Source organism: Pseudoliparis swirei, chromosome 9, assembly GCF_029220125.1.
Source record: "Pseudoliparis swirei isolate HS2019 ecotype Mariana Trench chromosome 9, NWPU_hadal_v1, whole genome shotgun sequence".
Lineage (NCBI taxonomy): Eukaryota > Metazoa > Chordata > Actinopteri > Perciformes > Liparidae > Pseudoliparis > Pseudoliparis swirei.
The window spans coordinates 5,097,092-5,108,705 of NC_079396.1; positions in this window are offsets into that span (position 1 = coordinate 5,097,092).

The window sequence follows — 11,614 nt, forward strand, 5'->3', positions numbered from 1 at the left end:
GGCCTGTTTTTAAAACATATTTACTGTAGATGTCAATTCTGAGGCTTTTTTCTCCAAAGAACAGAACATATATATATATATATATTCTTTATTCTTTATTTTATTTGTTGTATAGCTTTTGTCTAAGTACCTTTGTGTATACAATGTGTACATCTTTTCTTTTACATGCATATCTCGAAAACCAATAAAATATTTGATCACAAAAAAAGGGTAAAAAAGGGAGGATCCCTTCAGGAGAGCAACAGAGGAGGATCCCTCTCCAGGATCGACAGAATAATAGATGTCATGTGACTAGAGGGAATCATTACAGAGTTACAACCCATTCAATGAGTATGACAGAGTGGATGAATCGTTCATTTCTTTTTGTGTGTGTAACATGGAGTTGAAGAAAAGTCTCATTTTAGCCATTTGGCTACGTGAGTATCGTTCAAAGGTTTGTCAGCTTGAAGCATTTTTGGGGGGTTATCAACTAAGCCAGGAGACGTGGAGACACATTTTCCCAACTACCAATTCAATTCAATTCAGTTTATTTGTATAGCATTAAATTACACAAAAAAATTTGTCTCGGAGTGTACAATCTGTACATATACACATAAAACCTCCAAAAACCTCAACTGACCACCTCCCAAAACAAAAAAACCCTTCAAAAAAAAAAGAAAAAAGGAAGAGAGAGACAGAGGAGGATAGGATGGACAGGATGGACACAGATGCAATAGATGTAATGTGCAATGTACAGAAGGACAGATTTAATGAATCAATATGAATATGAATATGATATGAATAGTTCATAGTTACGAGTCATATTATTCACCTCCACGCCAGGGAGGAGGTGGAGGGAGGAGGGTGGGGGGAGGGGGTGGTCAGTGTGGGAGGAGTGAGTGGCAGGAAGCAGGAATTCCAGGACCCAGCAGAGGATCCATCAGATCCATAGAATCCATAGGATCCATCCGTCTGAGGACTTCGAAGACTTCGAGGAGCCGCGACTCAAAAGTGAAGAGTGGGATTGAGAGAAAGCAGAGAAAGTAAGATTAGAGAAAAAAAGAGAATGAGTAGTGAGAGCAAAAGAGAGGATAGGTACCAGTGCATCCTAAGCTATAAGCCTGGCTCAAAGGGGGCAAGGCAAATCAAGGGCTGCAGCTAAAACTCACTCAGCAAGGAAGGTCTGGTCTTCTGGAAGGTCTTAGGTACTGACTCTGTCTCCCGGACTGAGTGTGTGCCTGCCGGACTACTGAAACTGGGCGACAATAATAGCAATCCAGATAAAGGTACTCCAAGTGTATTGCTTGTTTGTGGTACACCCACCTGGTGAGTAAACCAACAGGGTACACATGGCGCACATGCAAATAGAGTGGGAAGAATGTGGGAGCCAATCAATAGAGACTCCTGAGCAGTGTTGCCAGGTCCGCGGTTTTCCCGCGGAATTGGGCGACTTTTGAAGTGTTGCCGCGGGTTGAATTTTTTGTCCGCTGGTTCGGGTAGACCTATTTTGCATGCAAATTACATGAATATCTTTAAATAAAAATCCATATTTTAAATGAAATAATTTATTTATACCCAAATCCTACCAAACTGACTCCAGATCAGCACGTACACACATGGACACATGGGACACGCCCACATACACACACTTTAAAAGCAGTGGCACGGGCATATTTTGAGTTCTGATATTGGGCTGGTTTTGGGCTGGTTTTGTCACACAGACCTGGCAACCCTGGAGACGACCCGCAGCAGCACACACACCTGAGCCTCGCGCAGCGTCTTTTCGCAGCTCTTTTCCGGACAAAGTACGCCGCATTTTGTCAATGAAGTTACTTAATGAACGGTTCTCAGTTGTATATGTTGGTCAAATGCTTCTATAGTTTACTTTACTTGTGTTGGTTAGCATTGTAACACTGTGTGTTGTTAGCACCGTAATGTTAGTATTGAATGGGACGTATTTAATGTATATTGTTGTGTGTGTAACGTGGTCAACATCAACAGGAACTCATTGGCTTGTCTTTATGAATAATATTAGTTTGAATGGGTAATTACTACAGTCTCCGTTTGTCTGTCAACATTTAGCGAAAGAAACAACCAATGAACACTCAGTAAATCACAAAGGACCTCCCACCTCACAGGTAAGGCTCATTAGCAACCCGTCAGTCGCGATTAATGAATTTCAAAATGTGCGATTAATTAGTTAATTTTTTTTAATCGATTGACAGCCCTAATATATATGTATATATATTATTATATATAATTATAATTCAGAGATGGATATTGTATTTTTTACCTTTGTCTAAAAGTTACTAGTTCTTTGACGATTTTTAATTTAACATACTAAATGTGTGATCATTCTATAAAATTATGGAACTAATATTGTATACTTATACAATCATATATAATATTACATTAACAATATTAATGCTACAATATTAATGATACAATAATAAATTATATTAATGATACAATAATATATAATATTACAAAATGGGGAAGGAGACGTTCTGCTGCTGTTAAAGATCAGAAACAAACAAATGTTCCAGCTTTATAAACCAAAGTGTATAAACCTGCACAGACCGGTCCACGAGGGATTTATTGATCACGTCACAGAGAAGATATTCCTTCCATTCCTTTATCCAAACTGCAGCCGATCCGAGGCCTGCAGGGTTTATCACAGTGACGTATATAAATGAGGCGTATTTATATTTAGACACAGAGGCGGACTAACAGTCACTCACACATTCCTACCTGAGTCCAATTCACCTGAGCTGCATGTCTGGGCTGAGGGAGGAAACCAGAGAACCGGAGGGAACCACGCCGCCACGGGGAGAACGTGCAAACACTGCCTGGTGGATCGTGGAGGTCTCCATCGTGGAATATGCCGACTACCAACTATTCATACACTCTGTCATATCTATGAATGTGTTTTAACTCTAAATCTGTCCTTCTGGTCACATGACATCTATTGTTCTGTCCATCCTGGAGAGGGATCCTCCTCTGTTCTCTCCTGAAGGGTTCTTACCTTTTTTCCCCTGAAGGGTTGTTTGGGAGTTTTTCCTGATCCGATGTGAGGTCAAAGGTCAGGGATGTCTATGTGTACAGATTGTAAAGCCCTCTGAGGCAAATTTGTGAAATTGGGCTATACAAATAAACTGAATTGAACTCCACACAGACGGTCTGGGATGGAAGTCTGGCCCGCCGTGCCGTGAGGTGACAGTTTCTCGCCACCACGCCACCGGAAGGCCCGAGAACACATTCCTGGATTTCTTTATTACACTTTCTAGGACATCCACGGCTAGTGACAATTAAAACAAGTATATAGTACATGTACAATAGCTTTATGAATACGTATGTTCATAGTTTATGTTTCAATGCACATTGCACTGTGTGGTCCCAGATGAAGCTGAAGGGTCCTGCTGGTCCGTGCGGAGGCCACGATGCAGCTTATACACAGGGAACAGATCAGAGGTCGTCAATCAAATCCTTTCACAATAAACCAAACAACGAAGACAACAACCGCTGCAGAGCGAACATGACAACAAGGTGCATCATGGCCGCCGGAGCTGAGAAGCAGTTGTGTCCAAAAATGAAGTGCAGCACATTAGTCCCTTTAGTGGAAGCTGTTATTACAAGTGAATAAGTAAATGCCTTTTCTTCCTCAGTCATAGGAACGACTCAGTAGAAGTTAACGCTCTTGTCCTTCAGTCACGACGGCTAAAAGATGTTCTACTGATATTATCACACGGATAATGGACAAGCATTTTAATATGCATCTGTAAGAGGTCGGTAGGAGCAGACAGAGCTCGCCGTGGCCGAAGCCGACTGAGGGGATCGATGCAAATGATGGAAAGTGAATGATTTTTTAAAAACGTTTCTTTTAATCAGCGAACCACATCCCACACTTTGTTCTCCCGTCCGAAACAATGACAAGAAACCAGCGAGTAGGCAGAATCAACCCATGCTTTTATTTAATCCATTGCCCGGAACCCCCGACCCGCCTTCCACGACAGAAATATACGAAACCTTCTCCCGGCCAGGCAGAAAGATGTCAGTGGTTTTGGATATTGCGAGTAATGCGAGTGGAAGTGTGGGCGGGGCTTAGATCAGCGACACACCGCCAGTGTTCCAGCCGTAATTAATGCAGCAGTGGCTGAACATGCAGATGTGCCTCCACGCCTCGGTGCTCCGTCGGCTGCGGTCCGGCTGCGCGCTCCCGCCGCGCGCTCCCGCCGCGCCCCATTTCAGTGTGTGTGTGCGTGTAGCTGTGGCTCGACCCGCGTGCACGCGGACGACGCGGCGGACATGCTGTGCGCGGACACAAAGTCGCCGCCGTGTCGTGGGCGGAGTCACATCAGTGGGCGGGGCGCGAGGGAGGCTCCGACCGGGCCACGCGGAGGCACCTGAGCTAAATTTTGAGTGTCATGGCAAAGGCTGTGAATACTTATGTACATGTTATGTTTTCATTCTTTATTTTTAACAGATTTGCAAAAATTAGCAAAAAACTGTTTTCACTTTGACATTATGGGTTGTTGTGTGTAGAATGTTGAGGAAAATTATGAATTTAATCCATTTTGGAATAAGGCTGTAACATAACAAAATGTGGAAAAAGTGAAGCGCTGTGAATACTTTCCGGATGCACTGTATGTGTGTATATATATATGTGTGTGTATATATATAATGTATACATATATGTGTGTACATATATGTGTGTATATATATATACAGGTATATGTGTGTATATATATATATATATGTGTGTGTATATATATATGTGTATATATATATGTGTGTGTATATATATGTGTGTGTATATATGTGTATATATATATACAGTATAATATATATATGCATATATATACTGTATTTAATTCGTTTTTTATTAATTTCATTTGTTTTATATTATTTCTTTTTTTCATTTTAGAATTAAGCCATTCTGTGAATCTCGCCAAACCTCCCTTCCCAGGGGGGGGGTGTGAGGGATTCTTATGGCAGAGACACACGAGGTGACTCAAACCGAACCCCCCCCCCCACACCTGCAGAAGGTGTAGGCGATTCTACACCCGGGAAAGTTTAGGAAATTTGCCTACAAACCCCCCCCGTGTGGCGGCAATGGCCGACACTCAGGGGAGGGCAGGCAAATCCCTAGAACTTTCTCCTACTGCCTCCTACGGACTCACAGATCCGCCCCACTCCTTCCGAAGAAGGAGCAGTGCCGCCTGCTAGAATTCACGAGTATTACATAGTCTGATTCGCTGCTCCGTGACGTCACAGGCGACTTCAAAGCACAGAACCAGTTAGAACTGGTGGGTTGAGTGACGTCACAATGCTCGCTTCAAAGACGTCTCTATGGTAGTTCCGATGCGATATATCTTTGGCCACAAGTCTTTGGGGGCGCTGTTTCCCCCCCCTGGACACGAGGCAAAGAGACCCCGTATGTTCCCCTTTGAGTGAGAGACGACCAGTGTTGCCAGGTCCGCGGTTTTCCCGCGGAATTGGGCTACTTTTGAAGTGTTGCCGCGAGTTGAATTAGTTGTCCGCTGGTTTGGGTAGACCTATTTTGCATGCAAATTACATGAATATCTTTAAATAAAAATCCATATTTTAAATGAAATAATTTATTTCTACCCAAATCCTACCAACTGACTCCAGATCAGCACTACACACATGGACATGGGACACGCCCACATACACACACTTTAAAAGCAGTGGCACGGGCATATCTTGAGTTCTGATATTGGGCTGGTTTTGATTGGCCATTGGGCTGGTTTGGTCACACAGACCTGGCAACCCTGCTCCCGAGCAGCGGAGACAGCAGTCCAGTTCCCCCCAGAAGCCCAGTCGCAGGAGGACATGGGGGACTGGATTTATTGGTAGGAGCAGTTCTAGTAAGTAGAAATAATAAGAGTAAAACAAATATGAGAAATAAACAAGGTATGTTAAACAAGCGTTAAACAGGGTTTGGTTGTCTTGGCGATGCACGAGTTCGAGTCAGCGGGGGTGCCGGGCTTTATTGTTCAGAACCTGCATTGAGATCCAACCACCAGGCCCCGTTCAGAGGCCTCCAGAGATGTAAGGGACCTGGTAATATACTGTACTTTACTGTCGTTGGATATCGCACATAAACTAGTTGATCACTTTAAAGAAAACCACAGGTGTCAAACACAAGGCCCGCGGGCCAAATCCGCCCCGCCACATCATTTGATGTGGCCCCTGATGACTTGAAAGACATTTGATTACCTTTTCTTAAAGAAATTCAAGACAAACATCCTGTGCTTTTATTTTGAAGGTTTCAAATGAAATGGATTCATGTTATAATATTAGAGAAATGTTCTTATGTATAATATGTCTACACTCAAATAAACAAGAATCAAATGCAAAGAGAGTTATTTAACAATGTGTTTGAGTAGTTTATACCGTGTTACAGTTACAACCGGCCCTTTGAGGGCAGCCATGATGCTGATGAGGCCCTCGGTGAAGATGAGTGTGACACCCCTGCTTTAAACCCTCAGTTTGCACACAAGCCCCTATTTTACCAGAATTAAACCAGTCTTGTTAATCCCCATGGAAATATTCCACAATGAATAATCCTGATATCTTGCAACCTAATTTAACACTCCTGCTTGAAGCAGCTGTAGCTAGCACATTGACATGGAGATCTTTGCCTATTTTTCTCTCCAAAATTTCAACTGGTCACATTTTGTGAGCCCCAAAAAAACAATCTCACAGACATGACCAGGCTCGAGAAAAGAAAAAATAAGTAATTATACTGCAAAACACGTTTAAAGACCAGTCTGTAAATTGTAAACCTGCTTAATTTTTTTCTTCATTTGCAATCCATGACAATGTTTTCCAGAAGCCTGTTTTGGGATTTATTGGCCTTGATTTGATTTGCATCGAGTAATTCATGCAGGATTTGTGTGATTTATCAAAACCATCCTAAAGGTAGGCGACAAACATCCATAAAGGAAGTGAAATGAAACAGTTTGTCCCCAAAGGGCCTTGGCAGGTAGAACGTGTATACGTTTGCATCAGGCCTCCGAGACTTTCTCTGTTTCGCAATAGTCTATATTTTTGTTGTTATCCCCAAATTGTCCCAAAATCCCACCCCATGCGCAATACCATGAACCTGAAACTAGATCATGGGAAACGGTAATTAAAGTAACAAAATCTGAAACGTCTGAATGTAAAAAAAAGAAGAGAAGTGTCTCTCAATACTTACCAACTTCTCCAGTCTGTCTGTATAGCCCTCAGCCCCAAGCCAATCTGTTAATACAGAATATGGTAATCTCAAATAATAGCGGCCTTGAATAAAGTGGATTTTCATTGTAGTCTTTCTCAGACGTCACTGAAACAGAAGACGGATGGATTAATCCACATTCACCAGACTTATCTTTTAACCTGACGAGTCTCATTCTGTATAATTTAAAACGGTAACCTATGTAGTGTTAAACAGACCATAATAGAACGAAAGGTGAAAAGAAATAGTTCATATATCATATTTATAATCTGTTGATGTATTGAAACTGAGCCGTTCAGTGCATTGGGCTGAAAGCTCAACGCTGCAGCGCCCCCGTGTGGCCACGTGGGGGGACGCACATGTACGAGGTGGACTGAACGCTCTCCTATGTTATCAAGTGGTTCATTGCAATGGCCTCTTCAGGTGGAGCTGACCATCCGGCTTCATTGTAATACATGACACATTGTGATGCGTTGATCATCATAAAAAAGGGGGCTTTTGAGGAAATTATCACAAGAACTCAAATAAATGCCCTGACAGATATCCAAACACATGTGGGGGGAATTGATGACAGAGAGAGAGAGAGAGTAAGTTTTATTCTTAAATACTTAATAATCAAGAAAAAATGTGTCTACGTCCCTGGGAAATAAATCTTGAGCCGGAGATTTGCCAGTGGTAGAATTACAATATCCTATTTCTGTGTGTGTGTGTGTGTGTGTGTGTGTGTGTGTGTGTGTGTGTGTGTGTGTGTGTGTTTTGTACGTCTGGCTTGGCGAAATGAGGTGACATCTTTGTATATTGTTTATGTATTTAATGTCCTGTACTCTAGGTGTATACAGTGGGAGGGGTGGGGGGAGTGGGTTTGTTATCTGATATTTCAACAAAAAGATGATAAACAATGGAAGTATCAGTTCATGTTTACTGCATGTGTTATGTACCTGCCAATATTTCCAAATAAAAGAATACATTATTTGTTTTGTTTTCTTTTTACATATACTGTTGCAGTGTGTCTCATCCTGTACTGTTATTGTTGTATGTGTGTTATGGTCTGTCAAGAGACTACAGATGCTAAATAGCTGAAACTACAAGCTGGTGCAGTGCATCAAATGGTGACATTTATGTTTTAACTGTAAATAATCCCTCTTAAATAATAAGATAATAATATATAATATATTTCATTTAGCATCCATTTTGGTTTTACAGCTCATACAGCTGTACTGAATAGCAACAGATCACTGAGAAATAATAATAATATAATATAATATAATCAGTTTGGATAAAAGCGTCTGCTAAATGACATGTAATGTAATGTAATAATAATAATACTACTACTACTAATAATAATAATAAAAACAATAATAATAATGATATTAACTCGTATGAATCAAATATATATTTAAAAAACATGGGGGACATAATTAATATGTCTTTCTGTATTGTTCAATCGCACGCACGCACGCACGTCAATGCCATGGAAACCGGACCGAGGGTATTTAAGGCCGCGGACGTTCTGATTCTCCCCTTTGCACCTTGGACTTTGACGCGAGCGGACCTCACCTGTGAACCCTCCTGTGAACCCAAACCTGTGAAGGAAACTCTGAGACTTTTGCACTGCTTGAGTCTTTTTGTAGGAAACCGGACTACGAGAGACCTGAGACCCCGAGGAAGGCCCTCCGACGACCGAGAGCCGAGGACGAGCCCCTGCTGAAGCGACCGGGCTGTGACTTGGACTATAACTTCAGGTAAGACCATTTCTTCATTTAATTTAGCATTTTTATGATGAATGTATCCCCTTAAATCCATAGAAGTGTTCTCAGTTTAGAAATCAGTGAAACGTTTTGAGTTTAAAGGTTTATAATGTTGACAGGAAAACATATTTTGTGAAAAGTGACCCTCAGTCGATGATTCGTCGTGTAAAATGAGATTTGAGTTGCAGAATGTCTTGAAAATGTCGGGAGATGTGCGGAATGTGTTAACAATTAGTGCAAAGCCTCGAAACCTCTTTTATTTGTGTTTTAAGGCATCAAAACGTCTTAGTGTAACTTTGAAATTACAGAAAAAAGATGGCGCCTGAAGCATTTTTATAGAATTCTCAAATATACTCTGTAAAATGCATAAACTCGGCACCATGGTAACCATATGAAACGCTGCGGTCACCTGACCTGACCTGCGCGTGACCCTGAGCTGCTCTGTCGTGACCGTTGAAACGGGCCTTATTGTACACACATCTGCTCCTTTTACTTTATCATATTAAAGTGATTTATTTAATATTAAAATGCACTGTGCTCGTTGTCGCGGTGCTTTGTTTGCTGATGGGAGTGCACGAGCGCGCGCTGCCTCCAGCATCTCCTCCACGCGCTCTGAGATGCACCTCGTGAAGTGGAGAACAATGAGTTATGAACGAGAGAGGTTACAGTGTCGCCATGTTTCACTGTGCGTCCTCTAGTCTTATTTATTATTATGTTATATGTTGTTTCGCCTGCGTATTATGACAGCAATCGGCGTTGTTTGCCCTTTGACCTCAACCCGAGCTTGAACCCTCTTGTTGACCGGAGCTGTGAAGCTAACTCCTTGAGCTGTTGACCGCTAGCTGAAACCTATCCTTGAATCTCGTTCTAGTTCCTGACTTCCTCTTCCGCGGAAGAAGCCGGAGAATGGAGGACTACTTCCCGTTTGGCGAGCCCGGAGGTAAGTTTTATATTTATATTTAGCATTTTTGTGATTGTTTCTTACCTTAAAACCATTTAAAACGTTCTCAGTTGTGAAATCAGTGAAACCTTTTGAGTTTATAGTTGTACAGTTCACAATGTCAAGGGGCCTGTTTGAAACATACATATTTGGTGGAGGTTTCTCCATGTAAAATGATTATTTGAGGACCGGAATGTCTTAAAAGTCGCTGGATATCTGTGGTATGTGTTAACTATTAGTGTAGCGGATTGAAAACACTGTTATTTTATTTTATTGCTCCTTTTACTTAATACTATCCCATAAACGATTTATTTAACAATTAACCCTCCTGTCGCACAATTAAAGGTTTAGAAAGGGCAAAGTGAGGAGATATGAAACATTGTCTAGTCTGGAAGGTGTGGCTCACGAGTCTAAACAGTTGTACATTGACCTGCTAACGGATTGATTAGCAGCTGGAATCTGAAACTATTATTGCTCAATGTAATCCAGAAATATTTCATGGCATGACGAATCCTGTTTGAATGTTTCCCTGCAGCCGGTGGCGACAACGTTGGAGCTCCACCTCCCCCCCCGCCCCGCCTGCCCCCCCTCCCCCCGGGGGCAGCCTTCGGAATGGACTTCGGCGGTAAGAAATCAGAGCAATGCACAATTCAAGGTTTATATAGGGGGAAAGTGAGAAGATATGAAACATTGTCGAGTCTGGAAGGTGTGGCTCACGAGTCTAAACAGTTGTACATTGACCTGCTAACTGATTGATTAGCAGCTGGAATCTGAATCTATTATTGCTCAATGTAATCCAGAAATATTTCATGGCATGACGAATCCTTAAATGTTTCCCTCCAGCCGGTGGAGACTACCTTGGAGCTCCCGGCCGCCCTGCGACCATCAGGTTTGTCCTGGAACGTAACCTTGCGGACATTCACTTTGACATGGCGTATGTGGCTTTATTGCTTGTCTTGGAGCGTGTCCCCCCAGATGAGGGCCAGCTGCGACTCATCCGACTCCGACTCATCCGACTCCGACTCCGGCGACGCATGGCCCGCGTCCAACTCCGACGGGGCCGACCCGGACAGGCCCCCAGGTAAGTTATCAGGTTAGTAATACAAATGTCCCTTTACACTTACACTACACTGTTTAAAGTACTGTTATTGGTTTGTATGTGCACTTTATTTTATATTCAACTGTAAATGTAATATGTTACAATTCTTGCACTTTGTTGATTGTTGATTGTTGAATTTTATTGTCTAATGTTGCACCACCACACATTCTTTGTATGTGAAAACATACTTTGCAATAGATAGATGGATAGATAGATAGAGAGATAGATGGATAGATAGATAGAGAGATAGAGCTATAGATAGATAGGCAGACAGACCGAGAGACAATAGATAGATAGATAGATCTGGCCTTGGGTATTCCTGTCCTCTCACCCTCTCTTTAGCTGTGGAACATCCTGAAGAAGCTCCGGCCCCAGCCCCCCAGAAACCAGAAGTCTCCCAGGAGGAGCAGGAAGAGGAGGAGCCCGACTGCCCGGCAGGACCGATAAAGTGCCAGACAGCCTTCCCTCGCGCCTGGCGGGGGAATCCACTTCGACGACGAAGAAGATGACGAGGGAGGACCACATGAGAAGGATGAAGGACTACAGGACCAGATGAAGAGCGGCGGTTGCCTTTCTTTTAGTGGGCGTGAGTAAGTAATCCCTCACTC